We start from the raw sequence: 18,214 nt of genomic DNA on the forward strand, positions 1-18,214 counted from the left end.
ATTGAGATCATGCTTAATATTATGCCAGCTTCAATTACACATGCTGCAAACAAACATGATTCACCCCAAGCACCTTGTTTATTTAACAACATACAAATAGTATTCGGTTCCTTGCAAATGTAACTCCTGTGTGTGGTCCTAGTTTGGCCTCCATTAACATCCTTTTCTAATGCTTGGTGCTGATCAGATAATAAAAAGTGGTTTTAGTACTGCCTGCTTCAGCAAAAAAATGGTGCTAGGAAAGTTCCATAAAACCAAGACAGCAACCACTCTGAGTAAGTGTTTACATTTTGTATTGCACTGCAAATAGAAGTACATTAAACACAAACTAAAACCAGATGACTGCTTTAGGCTTGATTTATCCTGCATGTCTTTTATCCTGTTTTCCTTCTCTCACCCCAACCGGTCGCAGCAGATGGCCCCGCCCCTCCCTGAGCCTGGTTCTGCCGGAGGTTTCTTCCTGTTAAAAGGGAGTTTTTCCTTCCCACTGTTGCCAAAGTGCTTGTTCATAGGGGGTCATATGATTGTTGGGTTTTTCTCTGTATCTATGAAGCGCCTTGAGGCGACTTTTGTTGTGATTTGGCGCTATATAAATAAAATTGAATTGAATTGAATTGAATTTAGTTTTGATTTGGAGAACAGGAAGCAGCCTCACATATATAAAAAAAAAAGAAAAAAAGAAACCCTCACTTAATTTGTGTAATCTGACATGTCGTAGCTTTACAGGTTATGTGGTGGACTGATTCTTGGCCGGGTCTTGTGTGTTAAACTGGTAAACTGACAAGATACAGCGAGTGCACAATAATCTGCTACTTTGCTAGCTACTGGTTTGCAGATTTTCCTGCCTTTGGGTAAAACTGGGCAAGCTAGTGGTTTCACTGTGTTCCTATCCTTTATGCTAAGGTAACCCATCCCTGCTAATAACGTCGTACTTTATTTAATTTACAAACATTTTCACAAGACAAATTGAACACATTTAACACAGAGACAAGCAATGTGTAAAATATTGCAATCCTTTTCAAGCCAGTTTACAATAATGCCACGCTGAAAGCAGCAGATACATGTGAGTGTAGGTGAACGTAGTCATTGGCTGCTCTGAATTAAGTTGGATGTGTTATATGATAAGCTGGCTGCTGACATTTTGAAGGAAAATCACTTAATTACAATGACGTAAAACAGCCACAATCACTAAAGGATGGCTTTGAAAATAGTTCCTGACTTTCAGCTTGAGCTAAAATTTATTTACAACAAATTTCATTGCCATTTGTTTTGAACGTTTCTCTTTCCTAATAAATTAAACTGGTGCAGTGACCTGACATCACACTCTCAAGTTAGAGGGCACATAAGAAAGCTTCACTGTTAAGAGTCACTAATATAACGAATCAGATGAAAAAAAACAAACTGTTAAATCCTTCATGCAGCTAAGTGATTCCTCTGTTTCTTAACACATGACCTCATAACTGGACCCTGCGGTTATGTCAAATGATGTGCTTTTGGTTACTTATAAATTTGCACACATTGTTAGTACGTCTAAATACCGAATGGGAACTGAGGAAAGCACCGATATCAAAATAAAACTGTTCAAGTGAAGTGAAGCGGTAAACTAAATTCAGCATTACGTCCACTCTGTCTCATTTCAGCAGAATGCCATTATCTAAATCCTATTCCAAAGTGGCGCAATGAGCTTAGCAGGTACAGCAATTAACCACTATTGCAGCGCTAAATGAAAAAGCTACACTGAGAATCATTAAGACATTTTAATTATATCCATGTACTTTATCTGCAGGGAAAAAATAATTAATTATGTCAGCACAATTCAATTTTTCCAGCACCAATTAACACAACGGTTATCTTAAGCAATTCAAATATAAGACACAGCCATTTAAAATCAAAAGTATAATTTATGCTCACACATTACATTTAACCTTTTGAAGTGCTTACATCACTTAAATCCACAACAACTAGAGCAACTTTAGATATATTGGCAGGTGAAGTCATTACCATCAATCATCTTGTTGTTATGCACTTCCTGGCTGGGTTCTCATGTGGATGTCACATTGACACACACTGACCACCTGTCTGTAAAATTGTTACAGATAGATGGATGGATGGATGGCATTACCTTGGCCTCCAGTAACGCTGTGAGGAACCTTGGAGTCATTTTTGACCAGGATATGTCCTTCAACGCACATATTAAACAAATATGTAAGACTGCTTTCTTCCATTTGCGCAACATCTCTAAAATTAGAAATATCCTGTCTCAGAGTGACGCTGAAAAACTGGTTCATGCATTTATTACTTCCAGGCTGGACGACTGTAATTCATTATTATCAGGATGTCCAAAAAACTCACTGAAAAGCCTTCAGCTAATCCAAAATGCTGCAGCAAGAGTCCTGACAGGGACTAGAAAGAGAGAGCAGATTTCTCCTGTTTTGGCTTCCCTTCATTGGCTTCCTGTTAAATCCAGAATTGAATTCAAAATCCTGCTCCTCACATACAAGGTCTTAAATAATCAGGCCCCATCTTATCTTAATGACCTTGTAGTACCATATCACCCTATTAGAGCACTTCGCTCTCGCACTGCAGGCCTACTTGTTGTTCCTAGAGTATTTAAAAGTAGAATTGGAGGGAGAGCCTTCAGTTTTCAGGCCCCTCTTCTGTGGAACCAGCTTCCAGTTTGGATTCAGGAGACAGACACTATCTCTACTTTTAAGATTAGGCTTAAAACTTTCCTTTTTGCTAAAGCATATAGTTAGGGCTGGACCAGGTGACCCTGAATCCTCCCTTAGTTATGCTGCAATAGACGTAGGCTGCCGGGGGATTCCCATGATGCATTGAGTTTTTCCTTTCCAGTCACCTTTCTCACTCACAATGTATTAACAGACCTCTCTGCATTGAATCATATCTGTTATTAACCTCTGTCTCTCTTCCACAGCATGTCTTTTATCCTGTCTTCCTTCTCTCACCCCAACCGGTCGCAGCAGATGGCCGCCCCTCCCTGAGCCTGGTTCTGCCGGAGGTTTCTTCCTGTTAAAAGGGAGTTTTTCCTTTCCACTGTCGCCAAAGTGCTTGCTCATAGGGGGTCATATGATTGTTGGGTTTTTCTCTGTATCTACGAAGCGCCTTGAGGCGACTTTTGTTGTGATTTGGCGCTATATAAATAAAATTGAATTGAATTGAATAGAGCAACCTTCACCCAGCAGGCAGCAGACCTACCCAGCAGGAATATGGTGCAGTGCAGAAGTCCTGAGCCACCTCTCATTTCACATGCAAACGTATGTGGCGTTATATAAGGCAAAAACAGAGTTTGCACACTTTTGACAAGCATCAAAGTCAATATTTGGCATGACTTCCTCAATTCCCCAACATAGGGTGAACTCTTAGGCAAACTTTCATGTTGTTTCTAGGATTTTTAGGATCCCCAACACCACCGGCTGAAACCCCAAACCATCACAGAGCCTCCACCATGTTTTAAAGATGTCTGTAGACACTCGCGCCTCTCTCTTGAAGTCCTCTCCTTCCTTACAGACAAAATTCCACTGAGACCCTTTCTGATGAGTCTTAGACAAACAGATCCTGTGTCAGATACAGTTTATCTACTGCAGATAGTCACTTTGTCCTTTTTCCTCCACGTTTACAGTTTTCTCTGTTTTTGTTAAGTACACACTGTTGTTTTCCGATTTTTGGGAATCATATTGTTGGTGCAAAACTACTCTGGACTTGACTGGACTAAAAATAAGTGAAAAAGAAGCCAATGCTCAAAGAAAGACCTTCATAAAACCTGGAGAACAGTTGCTCAAATCCGAGAATTATGAGAAAGTCTATTCAGGGACAGAGGACCACAGAAAGATCAAGCTGTTGACCCTGGCCTGCAGTCTAATTGGGCTGCCAAAAGATGTGCTGGAATAATACTGATCCATGGACCTCCAATCTCCCTGTCATATGGATATGCTGCCAACAAGTGCTGCCAGAAACCACAAAGGTCCTGTGACCTGTACCCTTGTGGCTCAAAGCTGTTTGGCAACATAAAATGGATCTAAACAATATGAGGCAGGTGGCTATGTATTTGAATATTTTCTATGATGTGTGTCTTCTCACACTGGTTTAAGGATTTGGCACATATAAATACTTTTAAATATCTCTCACAACATTTACCAGATATATGGAAACTGATGACTCTTTAACCAGCTTTGACTATTTCTGTTTCTAATGCTCAAAGAATGAAGATTAATTATTTCAGCTCGCAAAGGAGATGAAAGTGTTTTCTGAAAACTAGAAACTGATGCTTTGCAAAAAAATAAATAAAAAAATCATTAGCAAGCTTGTGAAAGATCCGTTGTCTATTTGCTGGCTCTTATGAAAAACTGAAATTTTATTTCAAATATTTTTCTGTTTGAGACAGAGCTAGACATGAACACAGAGCACAGCAGAGAATTCAATCACATTTGTGCTTGGATTACTAAACAGTCCTCAGGTACAGCCCCTGGGCACAGGGCCAGGCCTCAAAGGAGTCAGAGGGCTGCTTAAATACAGAGTATTTTTAAAAAGACACTTTTTTAGGTACACCTTGCTTGTACCGGTTTGGAAGCCTTTTGCATATCAGAACTGTGTTAATTATGCATAAATTGAACAAGGGTTATGCAGCTGCTGCACATCCTTGAAGCAAATCTCCCAATTCACAACATCCCAAAGGTGCTCTGTTGCATCTGGTGACTGTGGAGTTTGAGTAATGTGAACTCACTGTCATCTTCAAGAAAACAGTTTGAGGTGATTTAAGCTCTGTGACATGGTGCATCATCCTGCTGGAAACAGCCTTCAGAAGATGGGTACAACAGTCAGGTGGGCTGTGGCATTTAAACGATGCTTAGTGCGTACTGAGGGGCCCAAAGTATGCCAACAATCACCACCAGCAGCAGCCTGAACCACTGATATGAGACAGAATGGATCCATTCTTCAAGTTGTTTATGCCAGATTCTGACTCTAGCATCTAAATGTCACAGTAGAAATCGAGATTCATCAAACCAGGCAACATTTTTCCAATCTTCCATTCCAATTTTGTTGGGCCCATATGAATTGTACCCTCAGTTTCCTGTTCTTAGCTAATAGGAGTGCTAACAGTCAGCTACTGGCACCAATATGCTTCCTGGTTTGGCATGTTGTCCGTTATGTGATGCTCTTCTTCATACCATGGTTGTAAGAAGTGCGTATTTGAGTTACTGTTTCTTTCCTGTCAGCTCAGTTTGTAAATTCCTTTTGAGAATTGCCATTCACTGTGAACCCTAGAGATGGATGTCCAGGAAAATCTCAGCAGGTACCTGCAACCATGGCACATTTAATTTCACAGTAAATCTTTATTCTGATGCTCATTTTGAACTTCAGCAGTTCATCTTGAAGATATATACAGTTGCTCCGATGTGGTTTTGGTTTTATGTTTGAATTAACAAACAGTTCAATACGTGTACCTAACTATGGAACTCCAAAGTGTTCAAAATTAAATAAATAAATAGGTCAAGATGAAATAAATAACTATGTGAATAAATAAGACACAGATATGTAATGTGAGAATGCTATTGTGAAATAATGGAACACATTTTGAAAAAAATGCTCATTATTGTGAAATATATTGCATTCTGCTATATAAATTTACTTATTGTGAAATATTATTTCATGGTCATTCTTTTTCACAATAACAGAGATTATTCCTGAGGCATTTTATTTATTTCCAGCCGTTTTTAGTCCAAAATGACCTTTTTTCAAAGTCAGTCTTTATTTCAAAATCCCGTTTTTCCCGATGGTCTATTTATTTCATAATGCGACGTTTCAGCAGAATGACTTTGTCTGTCAATCAATGTAAGTGGGCTGGACCTTTGCACCTATTGGCTTATCGTTTACCATCGACTAGTTTTCCTGGATACCGCCTCCGCGGACGGCTACTGCAGCTAGCAACAGCGTGCTAGGTCAAAAGTCACGGAGGATGGCGGACTGGTGTGAACTTCAGCCAGTTCTGCTCATTTAAGCAAATCAGATAGAGAGGGATCATTTACCTGTAGATACTGTTTTGAGTCGTTTAGATGTTTCTGAAATGCTTGGGATGATAATTGCTCTTCAAGATGTTCGCATCGATGACAGCATTGTCAAAGGTTTAAGATCAATTCAGCACCGTGTTCGTTTGGAATACGCCGAGGAAGAACAGTCTTCAAATGTTGGCCGTCCACGTCTAGAAATCCCGTTTAGTGCTGTCCGGGATAACCATCGGGGTAATTGCCGATACATTTTCTGTGTCTCCGAGCACAATTAGGAGGAAAATGACGGAGGATGGTCTAAGGTAAGTTTATGCTGTAATTGAGCACCTGTGTGATTCTGTACACAGCATTGTTTAGGTGTTGACCTTAATTATGACGTTTGACAATGAATTATTATCGCTTACTTTTTTTTGTTACTGTCTAAACTAAGTGGGGCAGCTACGGCTAAAGCTATCGGCGCCATCTCGGCGTTGAGACACGTTTAGCAGTGTTAGCTGTTAGTGTGTTAACTCGGAGACTGGGGTCAGTGGAGCCTGTAGGAACCTTTTACACAGAGAGTAGACCCACCAGCTTTCCACAGTCTACTTACTTATCACATCTTGTTAGACAACAGGGTCATTAGTGCTTTAAATAGTACATAGTTGAATGTTTCATTGCTGTTTGCAGTTGATTGTTCTCTGATAATGCATAACAAGGTTGATGTTAAATAGCGAGTTTATTGAAATGGTTTTGTCTATTTCAGCAGCATTATAGATATACTTTCTCTGGTGTCTTCGGTAAAGCTAAAACAAGAATACATTTACATCCTTGGTTCTTTCAGCATTAATTGGAAAACTTTGAGATTTGCTGTGCGCCTCCCAAGCCATTCTCTTTTATCCCACCTGTCAGGTATAGATGGCAATACTTTAAACAAAGTTAAATTTGTTATACCTGAAGAGAACCAATCCTGACCTAGAATGGGTGAATGAATAATTAGTTGGTAGCCAATGCCTAAGCAACTCACATAGGCCCTGGCAGACTCAATAAGTCCATCTAGGAACAGCTGCAGGAAACACCTCTTCAGTTTAGATTTAAAACATGTGCATGCTCTTTCAGGTTGATGAGGATTATGGTGTGGACTGGACAGGACAACATAATCGCTGCCCATCAAATGAGATCACCATTCCTGAGATTCAGCTCCCAGATGCACTGAATGAACAAGACCCTGCTGTGCTACCAATACTTCAAAATCACTTGTAGAAAGACATTATTACATTTAATCAGTTTCTATGTCAGGAGGATTTTTTTTTAATTTCTACAGCTTTGTAGCTAATACTGACTCAAAACAGCATAACCAATTTCATTTTCAACAAAACAGTGAGTGGCTATAAAACAGGATTTGTTTTATACAGCTGTCACTTTAATGATATTCATTTCTTGGTTGGATATACAGTACATGTCAACTCTGAGCAGATTTAATACAATGAACACAGTACAGTAGTGTAACATCTTAATTCAAATAATTTTTTCTAGAAATTTTTTTTGTATCAGTAGCGAGTATAAACAAAACATATTGTGTAATTTATAATGTACAGTGAACAACTGATTTTGATATCTGAACTCTTCATCAGTTTATATTAAAAAAGCCATAAATGCACACCTGTAGTGTGTATTTTTCACTGTCAAGTGTATTAAAAAGAACTAGAACTCACTAGATTGTCCGTTTCTTTGAACACCAAGTACAGTAATGTGATGCAAGAAAGAAGAAATGGTCTAATTTTACCATGTGGTTATGGAATCAATCGTAAACCAGACCAAAACCTGAGTCAGTAGAGTTGAAACACACCTGAATGTCCATTAGAAATGACTCATAGGTACAGTAGTGTGCAGGAAGACGTAGTACTTCAAAACCGGTGGAAGACTTTGGAAGATTGCTGTTGACCACTTCCACAGTCATTTCTCGGCAAGACTTCCCATCCTGTCCAAAACTTGATGAGGGCTTTTTGTTGTGCACAAGATGCTGCAACAGAAGATTGTTTTAAACTATAATGACATCCTATATTCATTATTTTGAATCTTTTATGGAGAAATACCATAAAAGATGACCACTTACATACAGGGCACCAGACATTTTTGCCCCACTCAAATTGCTGTTGTAGCTTTTATAGATATTTTTATGTTAACAAAGCTAAAAGTAGTCTACATACAATTCTAGTGCAACTGATAATGCCACCACTCTTATGTATTGCATGGAGCAAATAACAAAACAAAATTATACTATAGCGTAGAGCTGGGCGATAGAACGATAACGATATGTATTGCGAAATAACTTTTTCTCATTAGAAAAATTAAACTATTGCGATAGACCTCACCGCTCGTCCTTTTTATAAAAAAATAAAAATAAATATCGTGATATGAAAAAATCTCATATCGCCCAGCTCTACTATAGTGTACTTTGTTAATGACCCAAGATCACTGGACTGTATGTAATTTACCAAAGTATAATCAGAGACAACCAATGGCAAAATACCTATCGCAGCAGACTTACCATTTTCAATGAAGGACCGAAGGTAACCTGCCACTCTGCATTTATCCTCGAGAGCATTCCTCTTCTTCCTCATCTTCATCTTCTGTGGCAGGCCACAGTCATTTTATAGCTTTACTTATCTTGTAGTCTTAAGAGCATCAGCAACATTAGGTGTATTTTTATTAAATGTAACCCAGCTGTTCAACTAACCCACGCATACAAAACAGTATATTGGTGTTTTGTGTCAACAATTAATGTTCATCCTTCATAAATTAACCAAATAGCTTTACTATTCAGATGTTAAAAGATGTGACCTGACCTTACCTCACAACAGGGAGCAGTCTCTGATTCCCTTGGTAAGAAAGGAGGAATGATGTCTGATCTTTCTGTCAGAAGCGGCCATACCATGGTTTCCTTAAGCCCTTTCCTCAGCTGCTTGACTTGACGACTTGTTTGTGTTATGACCTACAACGGTGAGACCAAACCAAAACTGAAGTTGGAGTCTGTAAAGTGACACACACTTTAAATGTTAAATATTTAAAGAACATCCACTGTACTAGTAAAAGCATTTTCAAATTATACCCACTTACAAAATCACTACGTTGAACTAAAATTGCTTTCTTTTCTTTCACATAGATTACTTGTCTTCCATATTAGCACAGAAGATAAGCCACTTTAAAACAGTCATGAATAACTATTACCTACAACAATGTAAATAGTAATACAGACATTAACCCAGAAGACAATTATTTTCTCTTACCTAATTTATAGAATTCTTTGCTATGATAAAAAACAGTATTAAAAAAAATCTGTGACTAAACTGATTAAAAAGCTCATTTTTGCCAGACAGACAGACTAACCAAGCAATAATAACATATCGTTACTTACCCTGAACAGCGTTTCGTGGAGTGGAGCTAGCTGTGATAGCGTTAGCATTTGCTAACGTTAACCCTGTGCGGTTGTGATGAGAACTTGGACCAGGGACCACTTCATCTCCAGTACACTGCTGCAATACGCAGACTGAGGTGAAGACGTTCAATCTAAGCGGTTAGCAAGTTCTCTGAGTAACTCAGAAACGGACTTGTTTCCTGCAGCCATGCCCTTCACAAGAATTGATACACCTGTAACGTTATTCGCGCCCAGTGTTTTGCATTTGTCGGTGCCTTAAGTTTATTTTGAGCTGCATACTGCCGCCAGCTGCATAGGAGATGCATTGCACCATTAAACCTAAATCGACAATTCATGTGCTATTACTTATGTCTGAGTAAAGGAGCAACCAATCACACAACTGGCTCCGCCCTGTCTTTCTTGATTGACAGACAAAGTCATTCTGCTGAAACGTCGCATTATGAAATAAATAGACCATCGGGAAAAACGGGATTTTGAAATAAAGACTGACTTTGAAAAAAGGTCATTTTGGACTAAAAACGGCTGGAAATAAATAAAATGCCTCAGGAATAATCTCTGTTATTGTGAAAAATAATGACCATGAAATAATATTTCACAATAATAAGAAAATTTATATAGCAGAATGTAATATGTTTCACAATAATGAGCATTGTTTTCAAAATGTGTTCCATTATTTCACAATATCATTCTCACATTACATATCTGTGTCTTATTTATTCACATAGTTATTTATTTCATCTTGACCTATTTATTTATTTAATTTTGAACACTTTGGAGTTCCATACCTAACAAATAGTTGGTGAATCTTTTAATGGCAACCTGAAAAATAAGGCAAAGACAGAAGTGTCAAAATCTGCAGTTCCTTGATTGGCCATTGGAGGCGGGCTCTAAATCCAAATGTCTAAAAAGGATCACAGTGTTCGAGGTTTGATTTAAAAACACATTCATTCAAGGCTTAAAATTAGGCATGCTGCTGCTTTGACTCATGTTGGGAAAACATGTGACCTGCTGGGCCTTACCTAGACTAACTCAAATCACTGAAATGAAGCGCTGCATCGTAATTGTGGTGCAGTGCTGATGACTTTTGTAGAATCTTAATGAATTATCTGATTAATGATATGGCTTGCTCTCAGTTATTTCATTAGTCTGCAACTAGCACTAGTTAGCAGTAATATATGAACTTTAACCAAACAGCTTAACAAGAAAGACACTGGAGACAAAGTCATGTACTCTGTACTTTCAGAATCCACATATAAACATGCTCCAGATAGCAGTCACGCCTGCTGCTGCAACCTGACAGGGGAAAACGAGGAGAATGGGCTGACCGAATAACGTCAGGACTTGCAGTTCAGTTTTTCAAGCAGTAATTCAAACGACAGCTATCTTAAGCTGATTATTGATGAGATGCAATCGCTGTGATGGAAAAATATAATTTATGTTGGAATTATTTAGAAAATGTCACAATAATCAATAAACTATCAGCCACAATGGGTTGACTGCAGAACACAAAGATAAAACTGACCTCAGTACCACAAAGCTTCTTTCAGGCATGACCCAAGTGAGTTTCATAAAATGTAAACATGTGTACAATATCCCACCTGTAACTTCTACAACTACAAAAACCTCAACGAAATACTTGAGAAAACTGCCTCAGCTCTCGATGACAGGTGTTTGAGATTCTGTTGATTATCTGCGTCACATCATTTCAGTAGTATTTTGTGTTGCAGCCGTGCTTGTTATGTTGAATTCAGATCTCAACATCGAAGCTCCCGGGAATCATTGCCATGTTCATAAAATCAAGACTTTGCCATGTGACATTTTCTATTTCATGGGGGAAAGAATTAAAAGAAGAAAATAAATGCGGCCATAAGTGAATATGTATGTGTCGGAAACAAGACTCATGGGCTATGGTTGTTAAAGTGTTATTAAGGAGCCCAGTGAAACATTTCAGATATCTTTAGTCTTTAGTACATCAACAGCAGTGGCCAGCATGAGTGAGACTTGATACTATGTTCTTTTGTTGTCAGCCCAGCTTCTGAAAAAGGAAGCTAATATGAAAATGTCAAAAACTCCATGTCCACTAGTACACACTTCTGGTGGTCTCCAAAAGTGAGCAGTCTCTACAGCCCCCCATGTTAAGGTCATAGCGTGACGTGGCCTACCTCATGCTTCGACTTCTTAGCAGCAGCCTAGAAACCTAAATGATTTGAGGAGAGGAAGAGAAGAGGAAGAGAAACATCTGACTAAAGTACTAAGTCGTGTTTTGCTGAGTACTGTGTTTTTTCCCAGATGTTTGGTTGATATTACGTCTCTCTATTAAAATGAGACTACCATGTTCAGTGCTTTGCTGATCTCATGTCGTGTCCCAGTCTTGGAAAGATCCACTGCTCCATCCAGAACCAAAAGGGCACATTTGATCAAATCTGGGGTCTTTTTCTGATAAACTTCTCTAACTTTTAATTTAAGGATGACTAACTGTGCTTATTCCACAGCACTCCGATGTGTGTCTGTGTTAATGAGAATGTGAAGCTCAGTGGTGTCGAAGCTAACTTCTGTGTGGTTTGTAAGGAAAGGGCTTGTTAGTATCAGTCGCCCCTCCTGGGTTGTTGTTTGTTTGTTTTCTTTTTTCTTTACATATGTTCTAACATGAGAAGTTCTGTTTTGTATTCAATGTAACAAGTTTTTTGTTTCCCTTTTCTTTTCTTTTTTTTCATAAACTGCATCCACAATCGCTCAATAAAAATATTTTGAGTAAAATGAGACTACCATGAACACTGAGACACTGTTGATTTCTTTCTAAGAGAATAAACTTACAAATTCAGCTGGGAATCAAATAAAAAAAATGTATTATGTAAAAAAAAAAAAATCCTTCACTGTATGAATGTTGCATGTTTATAGATGTTTATAGTTTTCTTTTACAAGAACTGGTATTTTTTATTTTTAAATCTGATTCACACAACAAATTTAACCTGCTGCCTGTTTTATAAAGTGTCCTTTTGAATGAAATCAATGACTGGAACCTATCGCCCTGTACTCTTTTTATTGTTAGAGGCAAGTTTTAGATCATTGTACATAATTTCCTTCAGGATTATTAAAGCATTCTCATTCTGATTTTAGTTTGGACTCGCTATAGGATGAGGCATCACCTCCATCATACAGAAATGCAGGTGCAGGTGTTATGACTACGTGCAAGGCCTCAGTACATCACTCCCCTGCAGTGATATTTTTAGATCACTTCATTTTCACATGGCTTCAGTGAGGTTGCTTTTTTAAATTCTCTTTCATAAAAGCAGAAAACAAAAACAAATAATCCTGTTTCCTGAATGTCTTCTCCTAGAAGTCGCATCACATTAGCAGAGGCACAGGAGAGGCCTCTCAGTATTTCATGAAAACCACAAACTTGAAAGTCTAAGAGCGAACAATTTGGGGTTTGCTGATGAGTCAGTGGCACAGGCGAGAGTGACTCATTAATAAGAGAAGAAAAAAAGAGAGAAAAACAAAAAGCCCAGAGGAGCTTTCATTTAACACCCACAAAAAAATTATCTTATGAAAATGTGTGCAGGTTGCTGGCACCTGTGCAGCCTGCATTAGAGTGTTTAGATATTATGTTTCCTGCTTATCTGAAGTGACTTGTGTTGCAGTCTGAGGATGCAATGTTTGAGGCAGACAGCAACGTGCAGATGTAAAGATGTAGAGCAGACCCGGCCCCACTTTACATTCATGGGAGCTGTGTGGAGAGGGTACACTCCATGAGGTTTCTGGGCGTGCAGATATCTGATGACCTCTCCTGGACTGCAAATACTACAGCGGTGGTTAAAAAGGCCCAGCAGCATCTCCACTTTCTGAGAGTGCTCAGGAGGAACAACCTGGAGGACAGGCTGCTGGTGACATTTTACAGAGCCACCATAGAGAGCATCCTAACGTACAGCATAACAACATGGTATGCAGGGTGCTCAGCTGCAGACAGGAAAGTGCTGCAGAGGGTCATCAACACAGCCCAGAAGATCACTGGCTGCTCTCTGCCCAGCCTGGAGGTCACTGCAAACTCTCGGTACCTCAGCAGAGCTGGCAATATCATCAAGGACCACTCTCACCCCAGCAACCAACTGTTTGAACTATTACCGTCAGGCCGACGGTACAGGTCACATAAAACCAGGACAAACAGATTCAGGGATAGCTTCTTTCCCAGAGCTATCACCGTAGTAAATAAGCACAAAAACAATTGAACCTATTCCATACTGTCACTGTCATTATATTATGCTGCTATTCATACTGTCATCATATTAATGCTGCTATCCTGTATATATTGTACATACTATTGTTTGAGTACTTACGATTGTTTTTTTTGTACTTTTTATATTTTACATTTATATTTATTATTGAAACTTGCACCAAGGAAGTGGCACTCCAATTTCGTTGTACTCTGTACAATGACAATAAAGGCTATTCTATTCTATTCTATTCTATTCTATTCTATGTAAGCCATTGTGCTGTGTAAACCACACTTTCAGGTATCATCAGTGCCCAATTCTGTACCTAAACACCCCGTGCTCTACTACAAGTCGATCCCTCACTGGCTCTCATTCATCATTTCTGGTGTTGACTCAAAATGTACAGTGGGGCAAAAAAGTATTTAGTCAGCCACCGATTGTGCAAGTTCCCCCACCTAAAATGATGACAGAGGTCAGTAATTTGCACCAGAGGTACACTTCAACTGTGAGAGACAGAATGTGAAAAAAAAAATCCATGAATCCACATGGTAGGATTTGTAAAGAATTTATTCGTAAACCAGGGTGGAAAATAAGTATTTGGTCAATAACAAAAATACAACTCAATACTTTGTAACATAACCTTTGTTGGCAATAACAGAGGTCAAACGTTTACTATAGGTCTTTACCAGGTTTGCACACACAGTAGCTGGTATTTTGGCCCATTCCTCCATGCAGATCTTCTCGAGAGCAGTGATGTTTTGGGGCTGTCGCCGAGCAACACGGACTTTCAACTCCCGCCACAGATTTTCTATGGGGTTGAGGTCTGGAGACTGGCTAGGCCACTCCAGGACTTTCAAATGCTTCTTACGGAGCCACTCCTTTGTTGCCCGGGCGGTGTGTTTTGGATCATTGTCATGTTGGAAGACCCAGCCTCGTTTCATCTTCAAAGTTCTCACTGATGGAAAGAGGTTTTGGCTCAAAATCTCACGATACATGGCCCCATTCATTCTGTCCTTAACACGGATCAGTCGTCCTGTCCCCTTGGCAGAAAAACAGCCCCATAGCATGATGTTTCCACCCCCATGCTTCACAGTAGGTATGGTGTTCTTGGGATGCAACTCAGTATTCTTCTTCCTCCAAACACGACGAGTTGAGTTTATACCAAAAAGTTCTACTTTGGTTTCATCTGACCACATGACATTCTCCCAATCCTCTGCTGTATCATCCATGTGCTCTCTGGCAAACTTCAGACGGGCCTGGACATGCACTGGCTTCAGCAGCGGAACACGTCTGGCACTGCGGGATTTGATTCCCTGCCGTTGTAGTGTGTTACTGATGGTGACCTTTGTTACTTTGGTCCCAGCTCTCTGCAGGTCATTCACCAGCTCCCCCCGTGTGGTTCTGGGATCTTTGCTCACCGTTCTCATGATCATTTTGACCCCACGGGATGAGATCTTGCGTGGAGCCCCAGATCGAGGGAGATTATCAGTGGTCTTGTATGTCTTCTATTTTCTGATGATTGCTCCCACAGTTGATTTTTTCACACCAAGCTGCTTGCCTATTGTAGATTCACTCTTCCCAGTCTGGTGCAGGTCTACAATACTTTTCCTGGTGTCCTTCGAAAGCTCTTTGGTCTTGGCCATGGCGGAGTTTGGAGTCTGACTGTTTGAGGCTGTGGACAGGTGTCTTTTATACAGATGATGAGTTCAAACAGGTGCCATTCATACAGGTAACGAGTGGGGGACAGAAAAGCTTCTTACAGAAGACGTTACAGGTCTGTGAGAGCCAGAGATTTTCCTTGTTTGAGGTGACCAAATACTTATTTTCCACCCTAATTTACGAATAAATTCTTTACAAATCCTACCATGTGGATTCATGGATTTTTTTTTCACATTCTGTCTCTCACAGTTGAAGTGAACCTCTGGTGCAAATTACTGACCTCTGTCATCATTTTAAGTGGGAACTTGTACAATCGGTGGCTGACTAAATACTTTTTTGCCCCACTGTTGCTGTCATTTCTCTGAGCGTGTGTTCACACACTTACAATACCCACATTCGCCTTCAGCTCCTCCGATCGTGGGCTCTCTGTCTTTGTCTCTGCCTCTTTGTTCTCCTCATTCGGGCTCTGTATTTCTCTCCTGGCCCATTTTGGTCCCAAACCAACACTCTGTGGTAATAGTGCCAGGGGGAGGTCGGTTATTGATTGATTGACAAAGAGTCCTTGGTGCCTTGATTGTGGCATCAAGAGAGACATCATGAAACGCCTTCGCTGACAGCTAATGATTGTCTGACTTCACAGCCTCACCAAGAATGCACACTATCATCAGTGTTTTGAGTTTTCAGTAATCAACTGATTAGGCAAAAAATTGCTTAATCATCTTTTCCAATGTAAAAGGATCATATAATCATGGAAAAACATACAAATTTCCAAATATACCTGATAACCAGAGCAAAAATCCATAAATAACCGCAAATGAATGAATATTACAGCTAACAGATTTATTATTATTGTGAACTGAATGCCAAAAGCGAAATACAAGAACAGCTACTAAACCCCTGTTGTATAGTTTGGTAAGAAAATTATTTCAGTATTCATCTGGGAGATAACATCAAAATACAAAACAACCGTCTTCAAGTGGCAGCTTATGTACTTTCAGGTACCTAACGTTATCCTTTCAAAGAGCAAGACAACAACAATTATACGCACTGGCACAAATGTAATTAAATCTAATCGCATGCATGCGGTAATGACAGACGCACAAACACCTGTGACTCTCCAACGTTTGCAGAGGTTGCTGGCATTTCATCTTCTCCCAAGACACACGGAGAGGAAAGGCGTGAAAAATATGGTTGAAGCAAAATAAATAAATAAATGTTACCCTGACTTATATGAAGAAATGACCAGAAAGATTATAGCAGTTTGTGCAGCAAACAAAGTCATAAATATCGGTGAGATCGACGAGTGCCATATTCACCTTAGCAACCAAGAAGATGGGGACACCATTTTCATCATTTGGCATATTCGTCAAAATGCATGCATTGTGCATGTAACCTTTAAAGATCCACCCATGCTGACTTTTAGAATAGAAAAAATTTAAGTGTCTGAGCATTCAAGGCAGCTAGATTCTTGTGAGCTTACCGTCACATCCATTTTTCCATATTTCAGTCACATTGGACCAATCAGTGTCCTCAAAGGAACGAATCAACAAGGCCTGTTGGTTCATTCCTGTAGGTGTGATTTAGGTGACATAAGAAAGATGGTTGCACCTAAATCATTCACTTGGCTGTCAGTGTGTGTGTATTTATTGATATTTTCAGTTTTTCTAACAATTTTTTCAAAAGTCCTTTAAAATAAAAATAATTATTCGTTTCTTTTTATCGGCCAAGTATATTTGGCTGTGAATACCTTTAGTACACACATTTTAATAACAAAAGCACAAGGATTCAGCTTTCAGAGCTCCTCATCCTGTAACTGTTTTTCTGTTAGGCGCTCTGTGTGTTCGTCTCAGCATCTGCGACGTAGTTCTTGTTTTTCCCTTTTCCAATTTCCAACAATTTGCCAGTTTTTCCTTTTAGAGGGAGTGTTTTGAAAGCTTTTGATTGATGATATTGTGTCAGAATTTTTGAGGTTAGTCTTGTCCAAGGTAAATGGTCAATCAGGTTCGGCTAATTGGGAGTCTCACTCGATACACTTCTGCTTAATGGAGAATTGCTTTTCATTGTTTTACTTTTTTAAAATTCTGATTAATTGTGATAATAAGTAAACACCTAAACAAACTCCAGGCCAGCAAATTCATTTCGCACATCAGTATCTAAGCAGCAGTGTTCCTATTATATTTCAATGCTTGGCCTTACATGAGACATCCCTGTTTGCTTGGTTTTTGTCCCCGCTGTCAATGCTCTAAAAATGTACTTTATGATCAAGAAAGCAAATGTTTAAAGTGGCTTATTAGCTTGATAGCTCTGACATGACACAGGACAAGCAAAAGCTCAGTGATTTGATCTTGGGAGGACACACAAATTCCTTTGAGGTTGTGTCAGGAAGGGCATCTGGCATAAAAATGTGCCTGTTCAAATATGTGGAGCTACCTGCTGTGGTGGCCTCGTGTGAATAAGGGAGCAGCCTGAAGAAAGATCATAAGTATGACTCATATGCCATGAAGCAGGAAACCACTGTCCATACCACACAAGCACAATTACAACATCACATAATGTTTTTTATAGATTTAGTTAATGAGCGTTTGGTGCACTTAAAGCTGTACAATGTGGATTTCATTTCATATGCATATATGCGCCGTGCGGGCTGAATTTTAACACACGCCTTGTTTTGTATTTGTCAGTGTTAAAGAAACAATCAGTAGAGGCGCATGTTTTTCCTCCACACTGTTTTATTGCTGCTTTTGCTCAATGCCTGTCTGGCCTTGCTCAAAAACACAATTATGAGCATGTGAGTAATACAAATGAAGCTTCATGTTTCCTTTAAGTAAAAATATCAAGAATATGTGCTTTTATTTTCTGTACCTTAATCATTATAAGGTACAGAGTCTTTTCCCTTATGGTATATG

General features: G+C 39.3%; 2 long non-coding RNA genes across 3 annotated transcripts; one reads left to right on the plus strand and one right to left on the minus strand.

Annotated features, from left to right (window-relative positions):
* The first annotated feature begins 5,914 nt into the window (after window positions 1–5,914).
* LOC145431740 (uncharacterized) lies at window positions 5,915–7,713 on the plus strand. Its single transcript, XR_013912021.1, has 2 exons — window positions 5,915–6,325; window positions 7,119–7,713. It is a non-coding gene; the product is annotated as an uncharacterized LOC145431740 (long non-coding RNA).
* Window positions 7,401–9,847, minus strand: LOC145431739 (uncharacterized). 2 transcript variants are annotated; one of them, XR_013912019.1, is made up of 4 exons: window positions 9,418–9,847; window positions 8,854–9,032; window positions 8,551–8,632; window positions 7,401–8,022 (listed from the first exon to the last, which is right to left on the minus strand). It is a non-coding gene; the product is annotated as an uncharacterized LOC145431739 (long non-coding RNA). The 2 variants fall into 2 exon arrangements; XR_013912020.1 differs by having other exon boundaries at window positions 8,854–8,994; window positions 9,418–9,840.
* Between the last annotated feature and the right edge of the window lie 8,367 nt (window positions 9,848–18,214).

The sequence above is a fragment of the Astatotilapia calliptera genome, chromosome 11, assembly GCF_964374335.1.
Source record: "Astatotilapia calliptera chromosome 11, fAstCal68.1, whole genome shotgun sequence".
NCBI lineage: Eukaryota > Metazoa > Chordata > Actinopteri > Cichliformes > Cichlidae > Astatotilapia > Astatotilapia calliptera.